At 46.6% G+C, this 8,676-nt stretch overlaps 1 long non-coding RNA gene across 1 annotated transcript; it reads right to left on the reverse strand.

Moving 5' to 3' along the window:
• Positions 1-1,770: 1,770 nt before the first annotated feature.
• Positions 1,771-7,355, reverse strand: LOC101689069. The gene is made up of 5 exons (XR_198673.3): positions 7,222-7,355; positions 6,925-7,145; positions 4,848-4,922; positions 2,460-2,540; positions 1,771-2,370 (listed from the first exon to the last, which is right to left on the reverse strand). It is a non-coding gene; the product is annotated as an uncharacterized LOC101689069 (long non-coding RNA).
• Between the last annotated feature and the right edge of the window lie 1,321 nt (positions 7,356-8,676).

The raw sequence follows: 8,676 nt of genomic DNA on the forward strand, positions 1-8,676 counted from the left end.
TCTTCCCATTCTAGACTCTTTCATTGGGGCCAAGGCTCTCAAATACTATTTCCATAGCCAGGGCAACTCTCATTCCTGCATCCTCCCATTCGCCCCAGGAAGGAGCTGTCTGGAGCACCTCTCCTGGCTGTCTCTCCATTACTTACCACTCTCCTCCAAAGACCACGTAATTGAGCTGATGGGAAAGATTGGGGAAAGAATGCACTAGCTCTGGTGACAACATGGCCGGGGCTGGCAACCTCCCCAGCAGACCAGAAGGCTGGCAATGGGGGTGGAGAAGTTCAATTTGAGGTAAAGGTATGACGAAGCCCAATGATGGCTGTAGATTTCCAGCTGCATTTCAACTTGAGCAGCAATAAAATTGGTCTACTAATTCCAAGTGGCAGTCTGATCTTAACTCTCAGTTGATTCTGAACTTGGATGAAAGGGGTTGGATTTGTTTCCTCTTCACCACTAAAATCCACTCCATGGTCTACAAACCAGGAAAACTTAATAAATGGGCACCACAGGGCATCTGGGTGGCTCAGTGGGTTAAACCTCTGCCTTTCACTCAGGTCATGATCTCAGGGTCCTGGGATCAAGCCCCACATCAGGCTCTCTGCTCAGCAGGGAGCCTGCTTTCCCCCAGTCCCCTGCCTGCCCTTGCACTAACTTGTGATTTTTTTCTATCAAATAAATAAACAAAATCTTGGGAAAAAAAAAAAAAAGAAAAGAAATAGGCACCAAGATAGGAGAAATAAGATATACCCAGAAAGAAGGATGCTTCAGGTGTGGCTGGGCTAGAAGGTTGTCAGTACTTGTAAGCAGAGGGCTTCCAGGTCTCTGACTGCTTTAAGACACAGCAGTTTAATGAGACTGGTGTCAAGGGGCTTGGGCAAACCCAGGCCTTTGCAACCTCAGTGCATACAGGCTGTGAAGGATTTTGCAATTTACAGATCTAAGCGGGTGCACCCAACATGGGGATTAGAGGAGTGTCTCCATCACTTAAAGCATACAGAGTTCCAGTGAAAAAAAATTCTTTAGGCACTAGTGGTCAGGAAAATTTCTTGCTGATCCTACCATATTTCTTTGCCAGGAACCGCCCAAGGGAAGCCATTTCACCTCAAATGTCCTGTAAAGGGAGCTAGGTACCACTGGGGTGAGAGCTGTGGTTCTTGAACTCTTAACATTCTTAAGACTCACCTACTGAGTTGTTTACTTTCCTGGGCTCCCTCCCTCGATTCAGTAGCTCTGGGGTGAGCATTTCTAACAAGCTCCCAGGTGGAGCCGTACTGTGGACTACTGAGAACACCAGGTTAGTGCGGTTCTAGCATTAGATGCATTAAATCAACTACCTCAAATGCTCTTCCTCTCTGTTATGTTGAACTGAACCCATTTGCTTTAGTGCCAAGGAGTGAACTGAAATGGAATTAACCTCCTGGATCCTTAAGACTTACCTACAGACTCCTAGAATCACCCTGAAGCCTCACCATGTGGATCAAAAATACTCTAGATTTGTTACCTAAGCCCAGCCATGGCTTTGATCAGAGATTCAAATAAGGGACTTTTGTGATGGTTGGCAGGCCATCTTCTTGGGCATTAATGAAAATATTAGTAAATCAAAGGCTCAGAAAGAACAGCAAAAGGCAGGGCGCCTGGGTGTCTCAGTCAGTTAAGCATCTGCCTTCTGCTCAGGTCATGATCCCAGAGTCCTGGGTCTCCCTGCTCAGGGGAGAGCCTGCTTCTCCCTCTCCCTCTGGCGCTCCCCCTGCTTGCGCTCACGCTCTCTCTCTCTCTCTCTCTCTCTGTCAAATAAATAAGTAAAATATTAAAAGGCCTGTGCCTCTTACATACTGTAACATACTGTCCCCAGGAATCAAGGAGGAACTGGATTGGTTTAGAAACCAAACTCTAGTAAGGCTCTTCTGAACTCTTTTCTCAACTGGCCCCTGACCCCTGGGCTTCCATGTTTATCTCTACATTGTCCAGTGTTAGTAAGAATCCTGTTAAGTCGGTTTAACCAGAATCCCACCTCCCCTTGATATCTAATCAGGTTCTTCGTCCTCCAGCACCCCCAGGCGATGTCCAATCTCCCTGGCCTGCATTCAGCAAGAGTCCTGTGAGGTGGGCTTAGCCAGAAACCACCCCCCAACTCCTGATGCTTCTTCTGAGTGATTTTTCCATCCACACACACCCCTCCTCACTCTTTGGCTGTACATTCCCACTTGCCTATGCTGTATTCTGAGTTGAGCCCAATCTCTCTCCCCTAATGCAAAACCCCATTGTAGTGGTTCCTACCCCAGAGTCTGCCTTACCGTTCATTCTCTAAAAAGATCTCTGAATACTTGTTTCTTTAACAAAACTTTGATCTTGAAGTCAGAATGAGAGCAGCTGGAGAGGGAAAAATAAATAAAAGCATGTAAGAATGATAACAGAGGGGGTGTCAGCAGGGGGAGCCTGGGGTCCGACCAGAGACATACCTTGGTTGTTCGCAGCCAGTATCTATTCTGATCATCTAGCATGGGGCCTTACCACCACGGCCATGTAGAGAGAAGGATTTCCTTAAAAGACAGGTTTTGATCATGGAGGTCAGGCTAGTCTAATATGAAAGGTGAAATGAGATATGTATGCTTGGACCTAACCGCTCTTAAAGAAGGTGTAAACAACTTTCTGTTTGTTTTGGTTATTACTAGATCAGAAAGGTTGACTAGAGGGAGGTGAACTCTCATAGAGGGAGGTGAAATTTCAGAGAAGAGGCTGGAATATTCTAGACCCTGCCACCCCAACCAGAGAAGTACAGTTCCAGGAAGCTCTTGAGAAGTACCTTCGTAAAAGGTCAGATAAGGAGTCAACAATAAGTTTAATTGGGGAATCACCCTTTAAAGATTGCGACAGTTATAACAGGTAGTCACATAACCATGGCCAGACTGGAGGGGGGAGGTCTGGGAAGATGAGCACAGAATGCTTCTAGCATTACCAGTGGGCTTTAAGGGGGCTTAGTCATGACAGGAGACAATGCAGGCCTGGCATGTGCCCTGAGGGAACCTACCCAGGAAACTTCTGCAGGAGGACATTCAGGAAAGGCCCAGGAAAATGAAATGCGCTGCTTGAAAACCAGGCAGGACATTGGTAGATGGAGTCCAGGCCTAGGTTATATACCGGTCCAGGATGCTAGCTCCATCCACGACAAACACCCAGCCCAAGAGGAGAGATAAAGGAGGGCAAGACCCATGTCGACAGCTGTATTTCTGGCAGACTCAGAACTTCATTACTTCACGTTGTTTGCTGGGGTGGACCCCACAAGACAGAGTCTCAGGAGTGCACCAGGAAAGCAAACGTCTTGACTCAAAAGCAAAGGGAAAGGAAGAGTAAAACACTAATCGATACAGCAAAAACATCGCTGGCTTGCCTCATAAAGAAGGAAATGATCAACTTAAGAAGAACATTAAAGGGACACCAGGGAGGCTCAGTCATTTAAACCTCTGCCTTCGGCTCAGGTCGTGATCCCAGGGTCCCGAGATAGAGGGGCATCAGGCCCCTCAGTCAGTGGGGAACCTGCTTCTCCCTCCCTCTGCCTGTCATTCCCCCTGCTTGTGCACGCTCTCTCTTTTTCTGACATATAAATAAATTGGGGGGGGGGGAAGGCACATTAAAATGTTAAAAATGGGGCCGAATCTTCCTAAAAAGAAAAGTGGAATGACAGAGGCAAATGGATATCAGAGACACATCCCACTTCACAGAAAAAAAACCAGACAGTCCCTGCTGCCTTTGAGACAACTTGAATACCCAAGAGAAAAGCATTGCTCTGTGGCCTAGCACATGGGCGACAGGTTGCGCCCCCCAAAACCCAGAGAAGAGGCTCAAAACCATCACCACAAACAAATATGTGCAGCGTACTGTTCTAGGTTCTGGGACTCCATCATGGAACATATAGCCAACAGCAGATTTGGTTGAGAAATCCTCTAGGAATGGTTCTCCAGATTAAAAAAGTAAGAAAACTGCTTTAGGAGGCCGGTATTACAGGCCTAAGACATTCTGGACAAGAGGCAATAGTTCCTAGGGGCTTGGAAAAGCTGATAAATATTCAGAGGTTTTGCCAGGCACAACTTTGGTAGCTTGAAAGCTTCCACGGGGGAAATACTTACACCAAGGAAACTGGCAAATGCTAGAAATCAGGGTCTCTCTCTCTCTGTCTCCTCAAGGGAGCCAACTGATCTGCACCCCACTACAAGGGCAGCTCGTAAGAACTGGTTTTTACAGAGACATGGGGGAAAGAGAAATTAGGGGGTTTTAATTATACAGAATGGGGAAGAAAGGAGGCTCTGGCGAATCCTGGACCATCATTAAAAATTTCTAGGGACGCCTTGGTGGCTCAGTGGGTTACACCTCTGCCTTCGGCTCCGGTCATGATCTCCGGTTTCTGGGATCCAGTCCCGCATGGGGCTCTCTGCTCAGTGGGGAGCCTGCTTCCCATCTCTGTCTGCCTGCCTGTCTACTTACGATCTCTCTCTCTCACACACAAATAAATAAAATATTTTAAAAAATTTTTTCTAAAATTTTCAAGAGGGTGGGAAGGTTTCAGTTTCCAGATAGGATATGGTACACCTAGGCCATAATTAACCTCTGGATGAAAGAGGTCTCCCAACCCCAAAAGGCTCACGGGTCAAGCACTGTAGCAAACTGCCATGGAGACTCAGAGGCATTCAGACAAGGCTGATAGCGACAAGATTTTCTCTTTCCTGTTTTCTCAGTCTTCCTTCCTTCCCTCAGCTACCGATAGGCCTCTGCCAGGGTTTGCACCTGGCACCAGTACTATGTGTGTGTTCTGAGATTCCAAGAACCTTATTTTGATTGAAGTCGATACTCACCATGATTTGGGCTGCCCATCACCCGCCACCTCTTCCCCCTCCTTAAGAGTCTTGGTGGGAGGCCGAGTCTCTCTCCTATTATAGAACGAGAAATGCCATTTACTCACTTTCCCAGCTTCCCTTGCAGCCATATGACACGGGTGCGGCCACATGACCAAGGCCCAGTCAGTGAGACACACTCACCCAGAGCTTTGAATCCGGAGTCAGTGATATACAGACACGGGGGCCTGGCAGAGAATTCTCCACGGAGAGGGTGGTGCACAGCTCAGGAGTGGACAACTGGGTCTTCATGGGCCAGCTGACAGGTCACACCACTCAAAGCCAGGTTTTCCAGTCCCCCCCCTGCAACTCCCCCAACTCTTCAAAGAACTAACCATAAATTTCTTCTCTGCTTAAATCAGGTAGAACCCCCTTGTAGAGCTCACAGCTGATAATCATGGCTGATACAACAGGTCTAAATGCCACACGGACCAGCAGATGGGCTCATGTTATTCTAAGTTTCTCAGGTGTGGGGCTGGTGCTGGGGTAACCGGCTATGTCCTGTTAACCCTTTGGACTCCAACAGTGGAACATAGAAGAGACACTGGCTGCAACCATAGAGGGAACCCCCCGTCTCTTCCCAGGCACTGAGTTCAGTGAGCTTGAACATAAGAAGTTTGTGTGCAGGATCCTGGGTGGCTCAGTCAGTTAAGCATTTGCCTTTGGCTCAGGTCATGATCCCAGGGTCCTGAGATCAAGTCCCACACCGGGCTCCCCACTTAGCGGGGAACCTGCTTCTCCCTCTCCCTCTGCCTGCAGCTCCGTTTGCTTGTGTTCACTCTCTCTCTCAAATAAATAAATAAATCTTAAAAAAAAAAAAAAAAAGGACAAGTTTGTGAAAGAGATAGCTGTGCGCTTCCATGTCTGTGGGCTTCATCTTACAAGCACGTGGAGATCCGATCTGGTAGCTTTCACTGCTCCTTGGGAATGTAAGACTGTATTTCAGAACATCTAAATACCACAACGGAAGGGGGAGAAACTGCCAAATAAACTTTAACACAACACTTGTCACTTAAAATGTTGATCTTATACTTACTTAACAAGCTCTTTTAGACTTACTTAGACATAGATTTTACCATATGTTGTTCTTGTGCATACATAAAAAGGAAAAACATGAGCAAAATAACCAAGTATTCTTAGAAGCGCTTTATATTCAGAACCCAAATATTCTGAATCATGTTTGTTTTCAGAGTTGGAAAAGAGCTTTTAGTGAATATCATTTTACTTTTTTCCTAAGCCTTCACACAAGTCTAGAACATACTCTGCATACAGATCTTTTTACATTAAGAACTCTGTTTTACAGTGTTTCCCTTTCTCACATTTCCTTCAAGCTTTTTTCTTTTTCTTTTTTTTTTTTAAATTTATTTATTTGATAGACAGAGAGAGATCACAAGTAGGTAGAGAGGCAGGCAGAGAGAGAGGGGGAAGTAGGCTCCCTGCCGAGCAGAGAGCCCGATGCAGGGCTCAATCCCAGGACCCTGAGATCATGACCCGAGCTGAAGGCAGAGGCTTAAACCACTAAGCCACCCAGGGGCCCCTCCTTCAAGCTTTTTGATTTGAAATAACTTTGGACTCACAATAACTTGCAAAAATAGCACAAACAGTTCCTATAGGGGCGCCTAGGTGGCTCAGTCAGTTAAGCATTTGCAATTGGCTCAGGTCATGATCCCAGGGTCCTGGGATCGAGCCCCATAGCCAGCTCCCTGCTCAGCAGAGAGCCTGCTTCTCCCTCTCCCACTCACCTTGCTTGTGTTCCCTCTCTCGCTATCTCTCTCTGCCAGAAAAACAAATTAAAAAAAAAAAAAAAAGAGTTCCTGTATATGTACTAACTAGCTTCCCCTCAGGTTTCAAATTACCTTTCAAAAATTGAGATCTCATGCTCATACCACAAAATTCACCCTTTGAAAATATACAGTTCAATGGTTTTTAATATGCTTACCATCATCACTACATATTCCAGAATGTCTCCATCACCCCCCCAAAAAAACCTTACACCCATTAGCCATTATCCCCCAGCCCAGTGCGCCTACTCTCTTACCTGCAACCACTATTCACCTTCTGTCCCTATGGCTGGGCCACTTTTTAAATCAGAGTGGCCTGTGTGATCGCAGTGTCACCTTCTGCGTCATCAAGAGCACTGGCGATGGAGCTTTTTACAAAAGTGCTCTGCTCCGTCTGCTGGGTTTTCTTCCAAGCTGCTGATGCCCGTTCTTCCAGTTTTGATGCACATGGCAGGCAATGACACGTCCATTGTAACAGCTGCCTGGCAAATGAGATTGTCATTTGACTCCCCATTTTATAGAGGTTAAAATGTGGAGGGGGAAAAAAAGCTCACCTCTTAGTATTGATGAAACTCTGTGATGGAAGTTTATTTGGGACATTTCAACTTAGTTGGTATTGCATCACTGTCAAACATCATATTGTCATGTGTTTATATTGTCACCTGATCCCGTTGCAGAGCTTCTGGCAAACCTGTTGGACAAAAAACAGCTGAGCAAATACGAGACAGGAATGAGGATAGTGATCCTCTTTTCACCGTAGGGGGCACTGGGCATTTAATTAAAGAACTGTTCTGCTCCCATTTCAGAGCCTTCTTGGAGGAAAGGCTAAATTACCTATCAATTGACAGAGGAACCCAAAGAAACACTGGAGAGTAGGGTGTCGGCGTAGAGGGTGGCCTCATAAAGGTGGGAGCAGGACAACAGGTTTCTAATCCTCGCTTCAGGAAGTCCCCTGCCATGACGGAAGCACAGAGAGACCACGCTTGCCTCCTCTCCAGTCCTCACTAACAACACGCTGGTGATTTTCTGATTGTCCGTTCCCCACCCCTTTCTGCCCAGCTCTGTGCCTGGGCAGGCTGACTGCTACGGACTACATTCCATGGTCATGATAGTCCCCTCGTTTCCTGGGGGTCTGGTCGACAGGAGCGAGTTCAGATGGTGGGACAAGCAAGTAGGCAGGTGTTTCTCTTCCCCCACAGCCTCCCCTCGCCCTGGGAGCAGTCAGGGCCAGTTTTGGCACTGGTTTCTTTCCTCTGCCACAGTCCTGTTTGGCAGCATTTCGGCCTTGGCTAGAGCTCTCACTGAGTTCTGGTAAGAGCTCCCTTCCCTGATCCTCACGAGAACTTCCCTCTATAGAGTTCCTGGATGCTTCTGTGTCCTTTGTTAGTACCCTTAACCTTGCCCAGGCCTCTGTAAATAATCCCTTTGCTATATTCCCCTCAATTATCTCTTTGAGTATACTATGTGTTTCCTGCTGAAACACACAGTCCTTGCCCCAGGAGGAGTGACTCACACACAGCTTGGTGCCTCTCCTCCTCTCTGTCCGGATGTGTGCTCTTGCAGCAGGCACCCAGTCCTTTCTCCCACAAAGCACAATTTTGTTGGGCCTGGCTCTGTTTCTGCAACAGGGTGTCTGCCGTTGGTAGCCAATAGGTTTAAATTCAGTGGAAAGATACTTAAAAACCCAGTTTTGTCTACTAATCAAAGCTGTGGGGCACCTGGGTGGCTCAGTGGGTTAAAGCTGTATTCTACAATCCAGTTTTAAGCAATTAAAAAGCTGAGATTAAAATAATATAATTAATTAATTAATTGATTAATTTAAAAGCTGGGATTTTGTTCCCTAAGATCTAGTTCTCTGTTGCTCTGAATTCAGAAGATAGGAGGCATTATTCATGGGTCCCCTTAAATCCCACAACCACTCCCATATTTATATCTCAAGTTTCAGCTCCCTATAGAAAGCTATATTGTTTGGAATGCCTGGGTGGCTCATTCGGTTAATCAAGCGTCAG

This window comes from Mustela putorius, unplaced genomic scaffold (assembly GCF_011764305.1).
Source record: "Mustela putorius furo isolate JIRA1106 unplaced genomic scaffold, ASM1176430v1.1 tig00000224_pilon_pilon_pilon, whole genome shotgun sequence".
NCBI lineage: Eukaryota > Metazoa > Chordata > Mammalia > Carnivora > Mustelidae > Mustela > Mustela putorius.